Source organism: Pholcus phalangioides, unplaced genomic scaffold (assembly GCF_987345545.1).
Source record: "Pholcus phalangioides strain wild (caught in Gottingen) unplaced genomic scaffold, Ppha-v1.0 ptg000036l_1, whole genome shotgun sequence".
NCBI lineage: Eukaryota > Metazoa > Arthropoda > Arachnida > Araneae > Pholcidae > Pholcus > Pholcus phalangioides.
The window spans coordinates 1,209,213-1,226,124 of NW_028301623.1; the positions used below are offsets into that span (position 1 = coordinate 1,209,213).

General features: G+C 50.1%; 1 non-coding gene and 1 pseudogene across 1 annotated transcript; both read right to left on the reverse strand.

Annotated features, from left to right (window-relative positions):
- Positions 1-2,162: 2,162 nt before the first annotated feature.
- Positions 2,163-2,338, reverse strand: LOC149066020 (U2 spliceosomal RNA; annotated as a pseudogene).
- A 13,678-nt stretch (positions 2,339-16,016) lies between these two features.
- On the reverse strand, positions 16,017-16,132 carry LOC149066021 (U5 spliceosomal RNA). Its single transcript, XR_016195466.1, has one exon. It is a non-coding gene; the product is annotated as a U5 spliceosomal RNA (small nuclear RNA).
- Positions 16,133-16,912: the final 780 nt, after the last annotated feature.

Genomic DNA, 16,912 nt, shown 5'->3' on the forward strand with positions numbered 1-16,912 from the left:
CTGAGATGGGTTTTCGTTGTCAGGTACTGGGGCTGAAAGTATCCCTGGCGTCTGGATGACTTTCCCGTTGCGTAGGCTTCTCGGCATGACGATCTTGATTTCAGTAGTCGACTGCTAAGGCTAAGCGCACCCTACACATGACCCATACAGCGGCTAACGCCCGTGACCAGGGCAGGGGGGATAGAGAGGGCCTTAAGAGCCCTGTAAAACCCATTGGTGGGGGTTGGAGAACTTTAGGAGACTCCGTTAGGGCTGTGGAACCTATAAGAGCAACCTTGATACCAATGGGGAGGACCTTTAGGAGGTCCTACCTAGCCCGGGGGGGTGGGAAGATTCCACTAGTCCCCTTGGGAGCTCTAACTCTCGGAGGATCGACCTCGCCAAACCTTGGAGCCAGTGACAAAAGTTCACTAACTCCACAATCCGGCGACCTCCGCCCGACGAGGAGAGCCCTGAAGAGGCTACGCGAAGTCCTAGGAGTGTGAGACCTCACGGTAACGAACCCAGAGGGATGGGACCTTTAAGAGGTCCCACGTGAGCCAAACCCACAGGGAATGAGAACCTTTAGGAGGCCTCGCGAGAACCCAGGGAGAGTTGAGACCTTTAATAGGTCTCTATAGAGAGGGGGGTGGGACACTTTAAGAGGTCCCGAGAGACAGAAGTAGAGGCCTCGAGGGGGAGGGAGGGAGGGTTACACGAGTGGGCATCATGCATAGACCCGAATTCTTCAAGCGACCCCGAGAGGTCATCCTGACGAACCCGAGTTATGGATGTGGGGCAGCCCCGCGAGGGTGTCAAGTCAGTCCGCCAGGCGTAGCCAAAGCTCCGAGGCTGACCCGAACACTGCCACACCACCGATTGGCTAACAGGCACTTCCGCTGACCGCACGCCCAAGGCCCAGCCATGTAATGAGGCAGGGGTCCAAGAACGACGGCTAGGCTGAAATGCCTGAGATGTGACAGATGTTCCTTTCCCAGGATCACGTCGAGGAGGAGACGAAGAAGAGAGAGCAGGGGTGGTCACGAGTCATCAACCGCCAACCAGGTCATGTTTCGGGCACGCCAGCATCTTTCAGCAGGAACCGGGCGTCAGAGGACCCGCGGCCACTCTTCGGAAGGGGGGGGGGTGTAATGTGATAGGCCTCCTCGTGGTGCACTCTGGGTAACGCCAAATCTATCACACGTCATTGTCATCGCTTTTTGTGCTCATATACTTCACCTTCAATAGCCCAAATTACATGTTTATTTCTACACGTCTTGCGTCTCGTTTTGTCCTGTACATGTTTGTCTTTTGTGTCCAACCCCTCATTGTGGGCCCCGCTCAGGCGGGGAGGGGTCCTCCCGGATGGGACATTGCTTCTAGCGTATGCCCTATCTGGGACGCTGTCTACCTGCGTGTTTGCCGTGCGTGGAGACCCGTAAGGCTGGAGATGGGGATCCTGGTTAGCCTGATGCGCTAGCTTTGGCCTCGGATTCAGCCGAAACGGGAGGCTTGGATTAGCCCCGTCCAGGTCAATCGGCTGTGGTCGCCTCGGTGGCTGAAGGGGTTACACTACTGGGCAGGTAGAGGGGCCGGGCCTGCCGGACGTCGTTGAGGTTTGTTGGTGCTGCTTCACGACGATCTTGGATCTTGAACGCGTCTGCTCGCCTGCTTTGGTGGTGTATAGCTCTCACCTAACCTGACGTTGCTACTAACCTTCACCGGTTACGTGGGCGCGTCCCCTCGTAGGGCTCCATGGTGGGCATGGTGGGTGAGAGTGGAACAATACCCATTCAAATATGGGAAAAACAAAAAATGCACCAAAACGTCAAAGAACTGCACTTAGTGCACTTACTCTCTGGGCTCCCGGGGCTCCGTTCCGTTCGGGTTGCACGTTCGACCGCTAGATGTCGACGCGAGACCATTATCTACTTGCATTGTCGATCGAGAGTGGGGGGGGTGTCACAGAGCCGTCGAGGGGACCAGCGGCAGCATTTCGGAAGCGTATAGAAGAACGAGGAAACGACCGGCATGGACTCGTCCTCTCCTTAATAAAAAAAAAAGTCCCAGGGTCGTGCGCCGGGCCTTAATTTCCCGTCGACCGCTTTCTAATTCGTCGTTTTCGCCCCGACAAAGAGTGATTATTGCGAAATTATGAATAAAACACAGTCTACTTGATTTCAAGAGGATGGGCCCAACTCGAAGGTAGTGCAATATCGAGAGGACCCGCGGCAGAGGTTCAGCAAGCTGAAAGCACTCCGCCCTGTTCCAAAAATAAGTTTAATATCTTGTCCCCATGTAGGAGACGTACCAGATATTAAGCTGATAAAAACAGATATACCGTCTTCTTATATACAATCTTCTTATTTACAATCTTCTGATACATGGGTACTCCTTATGCGGAAAGTGTTCATATATACATATAGGATCTTGTCGTCGGCCAGAGTTTCTTTTGCAGGAGCACATGTCGAACTATCTTGCCGTTTGGGACGGTCGTCTTTCGCCTTGCTGGTTGGTTTGACGGACACCCGTGACGAATCCAACGTAAATGTCCCTTGATTTGCTAATCGTCTCACTGACGACCAGCTTTCATTAGGTTGCTGTAGTGGCGAGTGCAGACCCTGGCTACCAACCGGTCGTTCTAGGGGTCCCAGGACCCAAGGGCGCCGACAACAATGGCTCCGAAGCGAACATCGGAGAACCGCTGCTTCATGAGCTCCACGAGTGGGCGGTATTTTTCTTCCTTTAGTCGTCTGGCAGTGGCGAACGCCTCTGGGCCACTCTCGAAGGGGATGGTCACGTCCAGGATCAGAATCGAACTGTCTTTTCGCAAGATCTAGTCCGGGCGGAGAGAGGAACCCATTACTGTGCGATTTTCCGCAAATATCTCCCAGCGACCGGCGGCAGCTTTCTTCATTCTCTCGACGACTGCGTTATGGCGTGCTGTGTAGAGTGGGCTGTACACCATGCAGTGATCCAGCACGTGGGGCAGCGTTTCGTTGCTGTACCCACACCGTCTGCATCTTTTGGCTGATGGGTCTCCACCGTGCTTGTATCCGTTGAGGGGGACGAGACCTAGGCGCGCACTGTGTACGAAACGCCAGTCGGCAAACTGTGTGAAGTCCCCCTCACGATGAATGTGGTGAGAGGCCTTCGAGCGAGCGATGTTACATTGGGTTTTCCCTTGATGCGCTAGAGATGCAAGGTTTTGGGCGTGCTGACCCCTCGTGATCCTGTGGAGGTTTCTGAAGACGGATCTTCTGTCTGTGATGGTGTCTGCTCCACACTTGATAGCAACTTGCTGGTCATCAGTGAGTTCCCACACGATGCCCAGATGATCGGCTGCCATGCGGGCTCTTGACCACACCGAAGTCGATGGATGCAACGTGTGGCGGGCTGCAGTGCGAGACAGGAACGAGTTGATTTCCTCTACGGAAGGGTTGTCCTTCCTCAGGCAAGCGGTAACAAAATCTCGCAGGTCCCTCCAGGCGATGTTTTTCACGACCATGTCGTTGGATGTCAGGAGTTTGAAGGCCGCGTCGATGTTGCTTATGTCAGCATCAACTGCCGCTTCAGGGACTCCAAACAGCCCTTGGCTCGTGTCTCCGTAGATGAAACTGTTGCTGGCTCTCTTTGGTAGGTACAAGGTGTTCTTGAGCAGTGGCCTTAGAGAGTCGTCGACAAGGCGCCAGCCGCTCTTCTGCTGAGATGTGCGCAGGGAGTACTGGAGGGACGGGTAGAAGAATGACTTGATGGCGTCGATCCTCTGCCACGGGGCCAGGCTCGAGGTGAGGAGGCTCCTTCCGTATTGGATGCACTGGTCCAAGCTGGAGTCGTCCGGCATTAGACGGAAACCTACCGGTTTTCCGAGAAATTTCTTGTAGGATCCGTCCGCTAGCGCTGTCACCGATGCCCCGTTGATCCTGAATATCGATGGTCTGCAGCCCACGGGATTGTGTGACAGATGTAGTGAAAAGCATTTCTTGGGGTTGATTTTCAGCCCAAGGTGTTTTGAGATAGTGGCCGCTTTATCAGCATGTTGCTGAAGAGTGGGCGGGTCGCTAGCCAGTAGGAGTACATCGTCAGTAAAGGCGAGTGCGTTGTGTTCCCTGTCACCTTGGACGGCGCGTAGGACTGGGTCAACAGCGATGTTGAACAGGAGGCCACTGAGCGGGCACCCCTGTCGTACGCCCTCAGTGACGGGAAGCTCATCAGACGAGCCCTCCTCTGTGCAGTAAGTCGTTGTGGCTGCATCGTAGATGCCCTTTACAACATCAATAAACTCTTGGCCAGCTGCTGCTCGGTGGAGGGTGTGGCTAATCGTGGCATGGGGCACTGAGCCGAAGGCGTTCGCGTAATCCAGGGACAGAAAGCAGACGTCCCTCTTGGGCCTCCAGAACACGTTGCTCGAGAACGAAGTTGTTCTCGAAGGCTCCGTCGTGGTGTAGGAACCCCTTCTGCGACGGTGAGAGCACGTTGTTTACTTCTATCCAACTAGACAACCTCTGCGTCAGGCACCCTGCGAAGAGTTTGTAAACCGTGGACGTTAATGCAATCGGTCTCCAGTTTCCGACTTCGTCCAGATTGCCACTCTTCGGGACGAGGATGGTCCGGGATCTCTTCCACGTCTCTGGAATCTTGCGAGCCCTCAGGCAGCCATTGAAGATAGCAACCAAGGCCTTTCCATCTGGGTCCACGCCTTTCCACTGTCTGTAGGTCAGACGGTCCGGACCAGGGGCAGAATTCTCCGCTCTCCTCAATCTGCTAGACACCTCAGCGGCAGAGAAGGGGGATAGATCCACTTGCAGTTGGGCAGGGTGTGGGTGGCCGATACTTTGAAGGTGGGCGGCATCAAAGGTGCTTCTCGACTGGAACTTGGAGATCACATCGTCAAGGGGGACCGCACATCTTCTCGACTCGTCACCTATGATGCATTTGACGGCTCTGCGGCGGTTCCGTCTATAGAGCCGCTGGATGTCTCTATGGTTATGCGGGTCGGTTCTCCTTGGCGCTGTGGAGTTGGGTGGCTGGTCAGGGATCTTCACATACTTCTGCGCGAAGGTGATGAAATCTTGGATGGTCTCACAGAAGACGGGCCAGCTTTCCTCGTTCCAGTCTTGAAGCAGGGCACGGAGACGACGATGGTACGGGCCGGAGGGCGCCTCATCCATTTGCGGATCTCTGGGCATTATGTTGGCCAGAGGGGGGTCCGGTTCGAAGTCGACGTCTAGGCCACCTTCATCCTCATGCCGTTGCGCGTCAGGTTCGTCCTCATGGGCGATTGACAAGTGAGGGGCGTCTTGCATGGGCGACCCGGCTTGGCTAGTGGCGTGTTCTGGATCGGCTCTCGAAGGAGAGTACGGCGCGTTGCGGCTGGTGGGAGGGGAGTTGCCTCGTAGCTGAGACTCCGCTGCATTCATCGGTTCCACATTCTGCAGGCCGTTGGGCTGGTTGCTATGACCTGAGCTGCGAGCGTGGTTGACCAGGCCTCTCTTGCTGGGGAACGATGCAGGGCACTGATACTTCAACGGGTTGCTGGCGGGAGCCATCAGCGGCATGATACGAAGGCAGCGGTGGTTCTTAACTCTTCGGCACCTTATTTGTTGCTGACACCTGCTACACCAGAACCCCTCTATGTCGATGCGGTGTTCGGCGAGGAAGTGCCTGAGGAGAGACTGCTTCATTGCGGTCCACGCCTTGGCCCGAAATTCGAAGGTACAGTTCTCCTCCGGGCACTTCATTGGGCAGTCCACGGGAAATGTTAAGTGAAGACTGAGGCCATCCCTCCTGCACGTTCTTGGTTCGGCACTGGGAGAGCGGGCGATCGCTGATGGCGGCGGTCACGGCGATATGCGATGGACGTTGGCCACTGGCGAGCTAATGCATCTGGTTGGGGTGTTCAGCAGGGTCAGTTCCGGGCACGCATACTGTTGCGTCGGAGTTTCAGTCACTGACCTCAAGCTCCTATCAGGTGGCACAACCACTTCGAGATCACCTGAGCTACAGATTTCGTCACGCACAGGGGCAATAGACCCGGGGGAGACAGTAGAGCCTGGGTGCCGGAACTTGCCGCACTCTCAGATGCTGGTACTGCTGTCGGCACTTGCGTTTCAGGTACCACTGTTCTCATACCCGGCGACGATTGCGGACTCGAGCATTGTTGGCTTTCGGGCACAGGAAGGGAGCTTCTGGCTTGAAGCGCTTTCTTCGTTCTGTGGGCCAGCGGCAACTCCGTTGACTGCGAGGGCGCTGCCAGCGTAGTTGCCCTAGATGGAACCGCGATTGCCAACTCAGGCGCTCCTGGCGAGGACTTCTTCCTCTTCCGCTTCGCACGAGCCGGTTTGTCCGTCTGCGTCACTATGCGTGGATGACACAGAGCAGTTAGAGGCAGGTGGGGTATCGACCCCCGAAATTGGGATCTCTTCCGTTGCACTTGACCGGAGGGGCCCACATTTTCACTTAGGAGGCTGGGGTTTCGGCTGCGCTTGAGTGCCAGCTTCCAGGACGGTGGCTGCGGCGAGCAATGAGCCATCCGATGCACTCGCTAGTGATGAGTCACCCGAGAGGAAGAGGTCACGTTCTAGGACCGACGTTGGCGAAGGGATTTCTCGGGAGGAGCCTACCACCTGAGGCGGGCTCATTAACCTTTCAGCACCCGAGGCAGACGGTTCTGGCGGACGGATCGATGACGGTGTTGGCGCCGATGCCGACAACGTGGTGCTGTCAGCAGAGTAGTGAAGGTTGAAGGAGAGATTGGTTGGGTTGCCTTGTGCGTCAGTTGTTCGCTTCCTCGAACCATCGATTAGATCGGAGATCGCTGATTCCTGGTGGCACGTATTCCAGACTGACTCTCTAGTGTCGATGGCTAGTCGTCCAGGTGACCATGAGTTGCTGGACCTCTCACCGCTGGAGCGTAGACTATCGACCTCCACGGAGGGCGCTTCGGTTTGTACCGAGGGCATACTACCGTTCGTGTTTGTCGGGGACCACGTCGAATCGTTTGACCTTCCATCTGCAACACTAGGGAGGACTACACTGACACTATCCTCTCTGGAAGAGGGCATGGAGGGCGACGTTGGCACTCCGTCAACTTTGAACTCTGGGAACCACGATGGGTCGCTGGACTCAGCATCGGCGTCTTCTACTGATGAGGATACGGGATCACAAACCGCGCGTGCAGATTCACCTTCCGGCGACTTGAAGAGGGCAAGCGAAACGGCAAACAGGCTTGATGATCTTGGGGTGGAATCCGCATCCACGATACAATGCGCTGAGCCGGGCGTCCTCAACGTTCTCCCACTTCTCAAACTTCTCGGCATCGTTGGGTGTTAGTTATTAGTACTGTTAGCAGGTAGACCGTTAGTACTAGTCACAAAACTCTCCTTGCTTCGTATCGCTTTCTCTCCGGATACAATGACTTGACTTACCCTACGCACGACCGGATCGGCGGCATATGCCCGTGACCAGGGCAGGGGAGATAGAGTGGGCCTTAAGGACCCTGTTATACCCATTGGTGGGGATTGGAGAACTTTAGGAGACTCCGTTAGGGCATTGGGACCTTTAAGAGGAACCTTGCTACCAATAGGGAGGACCTTTAGGAGGTCCTACCTAGCCCGGGGGAAGAGCCCTTAAGGGACTCTTAAAAACCCGGGGGGGGGGGAAGATCCCACTAGTTCCCTTGCTCTACCTCTCGGTGGCCAGACCTCGCCAAACCCTGGAGCTAGTGACAAAAGTTCACCAACTCCACAATCCGGCTATATCTGCCCGACGAGGGGAGCCCTGGAGAGGCCACGCGAAGTCCCAGGGGTGTGAGACCTTGAAGAGGGCTCACATTAGCCAACCCAGAGGGAGGAGACCTTTAAAAGGTCCCACGTGAGCCAAACCCACAGGGAAAGAGAACCTTTACGAGGTCTCGCGAGAACCTAGGGAAGAGTTGAGACCTTTAATAGGTCTCACTATGCCGAACACGAGTTATGGATGTGGGGCAGCCCCGGGAGGGAAAGGTGTCAAGTCAGTCCGCCTGGCGTAGCCAAAGCTCCGAGGCTGACCCGAACACTGCCACACCACCGATTGGCTAACAGGCACTTCCGCTGACCGCACGCCCAAGGCCCAGCCATATAATGAGGCGAGGGTCCAAGGACGACGGCTAGGCTGAGATGTGACAGATGCTTTTCCCGGGATCACGACGAGGAGGAGACGAAGAAGATAGAGCAGGGGTGGTCTGGACCAAACCGATCCCGTCGGATTCGATGTTTGGCGGAAAGCCATGGGGGACAGGAAGTCCATGACATCTGAGAGGGAAGGGTTTCTCCTAATGCTGGTTCCGACAAACTCTAGGAGGTCTGACCATGCAATGTCCTGGACGGTCCGATCGTTTGAAGTCAGGAGCTTAAACGCCTCGTCAATGTGGGCGATGTCGCTGTCGATGGCCGCCTCCGGGATGCCAAAGAGGCCCTTGTTGGCCTCGCCATGAAGGTAGTTATTACTGCCCCGAACCGGGAGGTACAAGGTCTTCTTTATCTCGGGTCGGATTGTGTCGTCTATCCTTTTCCACTCATTCTTCTTGAGTTGGGTTGTACGGAGGGCGTACTGTAACGTCCGAATGTTCGGAGTGCATCGATTCGCTGCCAGGGTGCCAAAGCCGACGTCATTAGTTCACGACCCGATCTTATAATCACCTGTGTGCCAGCATCGTCGTTGACTACCCTGAAGCCCGTGGGTTTACCCAGGAATCTTCGGTGGTCGCCGTCCGACAGTGCTTGTACCGGAAGGCCATTGATGTGGAAAGACGTTGGGCGGCAGGCGAGTGGGTCGTGCCCGAGGTGGAGGGAAAAGCACTTCCCCGGGTTGATTGACAGGCCGAGTCTACTTGCTATTGATGCGGTCGTCTCAATGCTCTCTCGGAGTTCCGTGGGGTTGCTGGCGAGAAGTAGAATGTCGTCGGCAAACGCCAACGCTCTATGATCCTCATGAGCTCCCTGCACCGCTTCCAGGATCGGATCCACTGCTAGGTTAAACAGCAGTCCACTGAGCGGGCAACCCTGCCTGACCCCATGAGAAATCCGAATGGGCTCCGAGGTTTCGTTGCTTGTGGCGACATCCCCTCTATTATTTTGAGGAGTTGTGGGCCGACACCCTTCTCCCGAAGGACATGCGATATCGTGGCATGGGGCACTGACCCAAACGCATTCATAAAGTCAATGGACAGGAGGCGCAGGTCCTTCTTCGCACGCCTAGCCTTCTGAAGCCTTTGGTCCAGGACAAAGTTGTTTTCAAAGGCTCCGTCGGCATGAAGGAAGCCTTTCTGGGTTTTGGACAGGGCGCCATGATGTTCCAACCATGAGGTGAGGCGTTTTCCAATACAGCCAGCATACAGCTTGAATATCGTGTTGTTTAACGAATTTAACGTGTTTTCGGCTCTCTGGAGACGAAATCTGACCTCCGCCGAGGACAGTGGAGAAAGGTCTACTGGCTCTGGGGCGCGCGAAATGGACACGTGACTCAAGAGGAAGCTGTCAAAGGCCGTGCTCGGCGCAAAGGTTCCCACGACTTCATCCAGGGGGATCGCGCACCTCTCAGCTCCCATGCCCGTGATGAGGCACATCGCCTGCCTCCTGTTCCTCCGGTAGAGCCGCTGGACATCCCGGTGGTTGTTTGCGTTGACCTGGTTCCTTCGGGCGGAATCTGGTGGGCTTTCTGGGAGCTTAACGTGTCTTTGGGTGAACGCTATAAATTCTTCGAGCACGTCGCAGAAGTCTGGCCAGAGCTCAGGTCTGAAGCTCGCCAGAATTCCCTGGAACCTAGCACAGAAGGGATCCGATGGATGGACTATTGTTAGTCGCTCCCGCCCCAACAGGAGCGAGACCGACTTCGTCGGGATATCCACTCTCTGCCTGGACCTCACGACTGGGAACCTGGGGTTGAATGCCACTGTAGACCTCAGCCACGTCGTCCGCATGCCGACTGTTAGCATTCGTTTGTCGCGGCGGGCTTGAAAATCGTGGGGCTCCGGCTCGGTGACCACTTTCCTGACCATCCTCTCTGGTCTCGATGGTAGGCCTGGTACTGGGGGATGATCTCGCCGGCTGCTTGCATCACTAACACTCTCTTTGGCAGACCCTCCTAGGTGCGTTGGCAAGGAGACTGGGGGGAATGCAGAGTCTTTCCCTAAGGACATGGTTCAGGATATGGCCAGTGTCATGGCTCTCGTTTTCGCTGGACACGTCATTCCCTTCCCCTTCACTCGATGAGTTGAATTGCAAGTCCGTATCGATCACTAGTACACCCGGGTCAGAGATGTCTGACGATCCATATTCAGTAGTCGGGTCAGCACCGTCATATATGCACGAGGGCGCAATTAGGTTGTCACTGCCTTCCTCGTCGACTCCAGACATGGTCGGAGAGATGCAGCTGGCGCTTGCGTCAAGCTTACGTGGGGCAGCGGCTGCGTTTGGCGAGGAGTTCTGGTCACTTCCCGCAGCTGCAAGCTCCGCGTGTCTCGTCCTTGAGAGAGAGTCATCACTGCTGGATAAGCTCGTTGGTGATTGTTCGGGAGAGTTGAACAACGCATACGAGTGAAGTAGAAGATCACGTTCATCAACAGCACTGTCGTCGAACACTATGCGGCGGGCCGATCCGGGCGAGCGTGAGCACACCTCTGGTGTTTGGAACATTCTTCCGCTTCGCAGGCTTCTAGGCATATCTGGAAATAGGTAAACGTTGAGAGGCTTGACAAGAACACTTAGGAATGCGAAGAGTGAGCTGACTTGGCGCACCCCACACATGACCCACTCGGCAGCAGACCACTCGGAGGAGATAGGGCGCCTTAAGGGCCCTGTTAGACCCATTGGTGGGGACTGGAGAACTTTATGAGTCTCCGTTAGGGCTGTGGAACCTTTAAGAGGGACCTTAATACCAATGGGGAGGACCTTTTAAGAGGTCCTACCTAGCCCGGGGGATGAGCCCTTAAGGGACTCTTAAAAACCCGGGGGGAAGATCCCACTAGTCCCCTTGAGAGCTCTACCTCTCGGTAGGCAGACCTCACCAAACCCTGGAGCCAGTGTCAAAAGTTCACCAACTCCACAATTTGGCGGACTCTGCCCGACGAGGGGAGCCCTGAAGAGGCCACGCGAAGTCCCAGGAGTGAAGAGGTCTCACGGTAACCAACCCAGAGGGAAGAGACTTTTAAGAGGTCCCACGTGAGCCAAACCCACAGGGAAAGAGAACCCTTAGGAAGTCTCGTGAGAACCCAGGGAGAGTTGAGACCTTTAATAGGTCTCCCTAGACCGGGGGGGTGGGAAACTTTAAGAGGTCCCGAGAGAAAGAAGTTGAGGACCTTTTTAAGAGGCCTCGAGAAAGGGAGGGAAACATGAGTGGGCATCATGCATAGACCCGAATTCTTCAAGCGACCCCGAGAGGTCATCCTGACGAACCCGGGGTGTAATGTGATAGGCCTCCTCGTGGTGCACTCTGGGTAACGCCAAATCTATAACACGTCATTGTCATCGCTTTTTGTGCTCATATACTTCACCTTCAATAGCCCAAATTACATGTTTATTTCTACACATCTTCCAGTACATGTCTTGCGTCTCGTTTTGTCCTGTACATGTTTGTCTTCTGTCTCCAACCCCTCATTGTAAGCCCCGCTCAGGCGGGGAGGGGTCCTCCCGGATGGGGCATTGCTTCTAGCGTATGCTCCATCCGGGACGCTGTCTACCTGCGTGTTTGCCATGCGTGGAGACCCGTAAGGCTGGAGATGGGGATCCTGGTTAGCCTGATGCGCTAGCTTTGGCCTCGGATTCAGCCGAAACGGGAGGCTTGGATTAGCCCCGTCCAGGTCAATCGGCTGTGGTCGCCTCGGTGGCTGAAGGGGTTACACTACTGGGCAGGTAGAGGGGCCGGGCCTGCCGGACGTCGTTGAGGTTTGTTGGTGCTGCTTCACGACGATCTTGGATCTTGAACGCGTCTGCTCGCCTGTTTCGGTGGTGTATAGCTCTCACCTAACCTGACGTTGCTACTAACCTTCACCGGTTACGTGTGCGCGTCCCCTCGTAGGGCTCCATGGTGGGCATGGTGGGTGAGAGTGGAACAATACACATTCAAATATGGGAAAAACAAAAAATGCACCAAAACGTCAAAGAACTGCTCTTAGTGAAACAATTGTCACAGAAACCGCTTCTTCAAATCTGTCATCTGTCTCGTTCTTCTTTTTGCATAGTTCTGATACCGATAAACAGCTGTCAAAAGTATCACCATTCTTGATAGATAAAGCTCTCTATGGCGCAGTTGGAACTTTAAAATCAGTGAAGGCTCTTCGTTCAGGAGAACTTCTCATCGAAACCAACACTCCCCGACAAGCCGAACTCATTCAAAAGCTCACATCTATTGGGAATATTCCCATAACAGTAAAAATTCATCCCACGTTGAATTATTCACGTGGTGTAATTTCAGATACTAACTTGATTAACATGGATGAAGAACTACTAACAGAAGAGCTGGCGTAACATCTGCCAAACATATCATGAGCCGCAAAGATGGCAATCTAGCTCCATCACGAAATATAATCCTGGCATTATCATCCCCAACATTGCCGAAAGATGTCAAAATCGGTTGCTATAACCTCCATATCCGGCATACATACCTAACCCTGTAAGATGCTTCAACTGCCAAAAATTCGGTCACTCACCAGTGGCGTGCCGGCAAAGTACCTGCGCAAAGTGCGGTGAGAGGGACCACATTTCGGACAACTGCACTTCAACACCATTCAAGTGCGTCCGAAATGCAATGAAGAAAAAGAGATCCAGAAGATCAAGGTCCTCAATAACATCTCATATATCGAAGCACGCCGTCGTATAACATCTAACCAAACTCCAATAGGTACTAGATCATACTCTAATATGGTGACAAATCCACCAACAGTTAATAAGACTAACAATGTCACCAAAGCATCTGTAACAACTCGGACCGAACCCATAGCTGATACATCCACAAATAATAATTCCAAAATGATAATTCCACAAATTTGTCCCATTTTTTTTTAATGATACTTATTTGAATTTGTAATATAATCGCGAATACAAAGTGTTTTCATAATATAAATTATATGATAATTATGGCAAAAATTATAAATATTCATCTCGCATATTTAACGTCACGTTTGACATGTTTCTTTTTAAAATTTTTATTACGGTTACTTACTTCTAACAATGTTTTTGATGACAATGGGTGATGTCTCGAATTTAACGTATTCGTTTATAAAAGATACCGGTTTACCGTATTTTTCTCAACGAAACATGGTCAATGATCATTTGAATATTTTTTTCGTGAAATATATTTTTGTTTATTGAGATTTGTACCAGCGGCCCTTTATTTCCACGCCCTTCAGCAACTGCAGCAGTAATTAGCAAATTGCATTTAAAACAATAAATTACAATTTTTTGGGAAAATTTAGTGATAATCCGTATTTAGGGGGATAAAATGAAAAAATTGTCACTTCTCGGCCATTTGGCTGAGATAAATAAATTGTCGGTTCTCTGGCATTTGGCTAAGATAAATGACAAATTGTTGCTCGCCCATTTGGCTGAGATATATAAATTGCCGCTTCTCGGCCATTTGGCTAAGATGAAAGACTTACGGCTTCTCAGCCATATAGCTGATATAAATCACTTACCACTGTCTGCCGTATAGCTAAGGTGAATCCGCTTCCCGGCAGTTTGGCCAATCGGAATAACTTGACATTTCTCGGCCATTTGGCTAAGATAAATAAACTGTCGCATCTCGGCCATTTGACTAAGATAAATAAATTGTCACTTCTCAGCCATGTGGCTGAGATAAATAAATTGTCGCTTCTCGACCATTTGGCTAAGATATATAAATTGTCACTTCTAGGCCATTTGGCTGAGAGAAATAAATTGTCGCTTCTCGGCCATTTAGCTAAGACGAAAGACTTACTGCTTCTCAGCCATATAGCTGATATACATAAGCCTATATACCAAATCTATATTACAACTTATATACACCGTATCTAAAAAGGGTGCATGGCTACTAGTACCTACAGTTTGCCACTTTCCAGTACCCAACGCATTTTACTGGCGAATCATTTCATTTCATACCGTGTACAGCCCAGGCTCTATTGACCATTTTACGTTGTTCCTAGAGGCATACTTTGAATTAAAGAAAATATCCAAATAGCGTGTAGAACTCGTATGCATCATTCATGTTGCAAGGGTGGCGCTTCACTATTTACGGCTGCTGATTTCTTGGAGCTTTGCTTCGCGGCCACTTGCTCACAATTACGAACCGACATACCACGCCAAATATATTTATTTGGTACACAAAACATACGCGAGCAAAATGCATGTTGTACGACTTGTCACCACGACGGCTAGAATTCGACTCACTATTGCCAGTTTACAAAACTAATAATGAGATTAATTGATAAAAAAAGAAATAAATAATTAAAAACGATCACCGATCGTTCAAAGGGGTTGTATAGTTATTTAAAATGAAAAAAATTTACTTTTCAAACGCAGACTTTGTGCTTAAAAAAGCCAATGAGAAATATTATTGCCCTATCTCTCCCGATGACAAAAAAATCATCGTTTATAAGTGCAAGATTCGTTGAGATCTTCAAATTCAAAGAACGGAAAAAAAGTTTGGGGGAAAAAATACTGTTGGCGGCCTGTGGAACTGATTTACTTGAGAAGTGAGGACTAATGAAGAACCATGGCGGAGCTATGTGTGGAGGCTCTGACGCAGTGGTTCCCGACCTTTCTTAGGCCATGCCCCGTCAAAGCATCTCTGAAATCCTAATTTCCCTCAGTGAAACTTCATAGTCCCATAATATTTTTTACAACCATTATTTTGTGCTTTGCTTCCTTAAATTTTGAAACCAGGGATCTTTGATACCCTATCCCCCATTGCAGTGTTTCTCTTACTTTGGGGTCCTCAGAGAGACTTCGGCGGGCCGTGAGCTTGTATGAAAAAACAATTGACTCATTGTTTTTACATTGCTATACAGAGTATAATTTTTTAAAGGAGTTCGTGGCCTTCATTTCATAGGCACGGGAGAGGGTCCGTGAAATTTATTTTCCTTGGAACACAAAACATTAAGAACCGTTCCACTGAAAGAGAAAAATAAAAAGGCCATAAAGAAAAAATTGTTCAAAAATATAACTGATATAAAAAATGAAGGGAGTTTATAAGGTTCCAAGCCTCCATTAAAAAAGTCAAATTGCCAGCTTAGGAGGGGTGAACCAAAGCTGGTTAAAGAGTAAGCGTTCCCACAATGCATTGAAGGTAGGCGCAATAAAAACTAGTGTGAGAGGCGAAATAAGCGCGAGCACCTTGGCTTAGCCACGCCCATGTCTATTTTGATTGACACTCCACTTTCAAGGCTAGGTCCTCCACACACACACACTACGGTAAATATCATGTCTTAAAACCAGCTTTGGTCAACCTTTTACCGGCCGAAATTGAAGCTAACCTGCTGTCTTTCGGAAAGCGAAAGAAATGAGCCCATTCAGTTCTTGAACTTCTTTCACATCCTAAGAAGCAACTCGATGCTCCACCACTCGCCATATCAAATAACGTCAAAAAAATCAACAAAGGTAACGATTAAAAACTCGACAAAAAAGCAACGAGATGAAAAAAAATAACAAATATAACTTCAAATCCGGCATTACACTATAAAAAGTTGATAAAAGTTCGTTTATAAAACTTGATAAATGCAACCAATTGGCGGATTAGCTAAGTTGGCTTGAATGTAACAGATGTGCTAACATTCTTCAAGTTTTATAAAAGACTTTCGTCAAACTTTTATAGCGTAATACCGGCTCAAGAAAGAAATTTGATCCTTAGAAGGGCCTTTTGAAAATTAAATAAAATTTAAGGATGAAATTTAAAATAAGACGAAAATGATAGAAGAGCGAGCACCTGACAAAATATGGAATTCGCGACCTGTTTTTCCATAGCAACTATGACGCCTTTCTCTAGATAGGTCTGGCGCGGACCCACCACTTCACTACATGAACAATAATAAACCCCTCTCGGGGTCCCAAAAATTTCCTTAAGCTCATTTATGTTGCTCCTCTCCACGGTAATCTTTAGTAAAAGGCGAAAGATTAGCTCGAAGGTTGAAGAGAAGCCAGAGCATACGCATTTATGATTTGAGAAATTATATCAATATTGTTGCCTGAAGAAAAGTTTAACCGTCAATATATTTTTGCATAAACGGAAATAACTATAATATTTTTATTTATTGTCTATGTTTTTTTACATGTTTTCTAGATAAAATCTTTGCTTTTTTGTTGAAAAATGTTATAATTATTTGTTTCATCAAGAACATGTGCCTAGCATCTTCTCCCTAGATGGCAGCACATTCATATTGAAAACATCGTTTTGAATATGAAATAAGTATAGAATAGTGTCTCTCAACTTTCTGGAAACAAGCACCAGTAAAACGTCTGAAACAATATGACGCACCACTTGTGTCTCGTATTAAGAGATATTCCTGTAATTCCACAAATTTGTCCCTTTTTTTTCAATGATACTTATTTGAATTTGTAATATAATCGCGAATACAAAGTGTTTTCATAATATAAATTATATGATAATTATGGCAAAAATTATAAATATTCATCTCGCATATTTAACGTCACGTTTGACATGTTTTTTTTAAAAATTTTTATTACGGTTACTTACTTCTAACAATGTTTTTGATGACAATGGGTGATGTCTCGAATTTAACGTATTCGTTTATAAAAGATACCGGTTTACCGTATTTTTCTCAACGAAACATGGTCAATGATCATTTGAATATTTTTTTCGTGAAATATATTTTTGTTTATTGAGATTTGTACCAGCGGCCCTTCATTTCCACGCCCTTCAGCAACTGCAGCAGTAATTAGCAAATTGCATTTAAAACAATAAATTA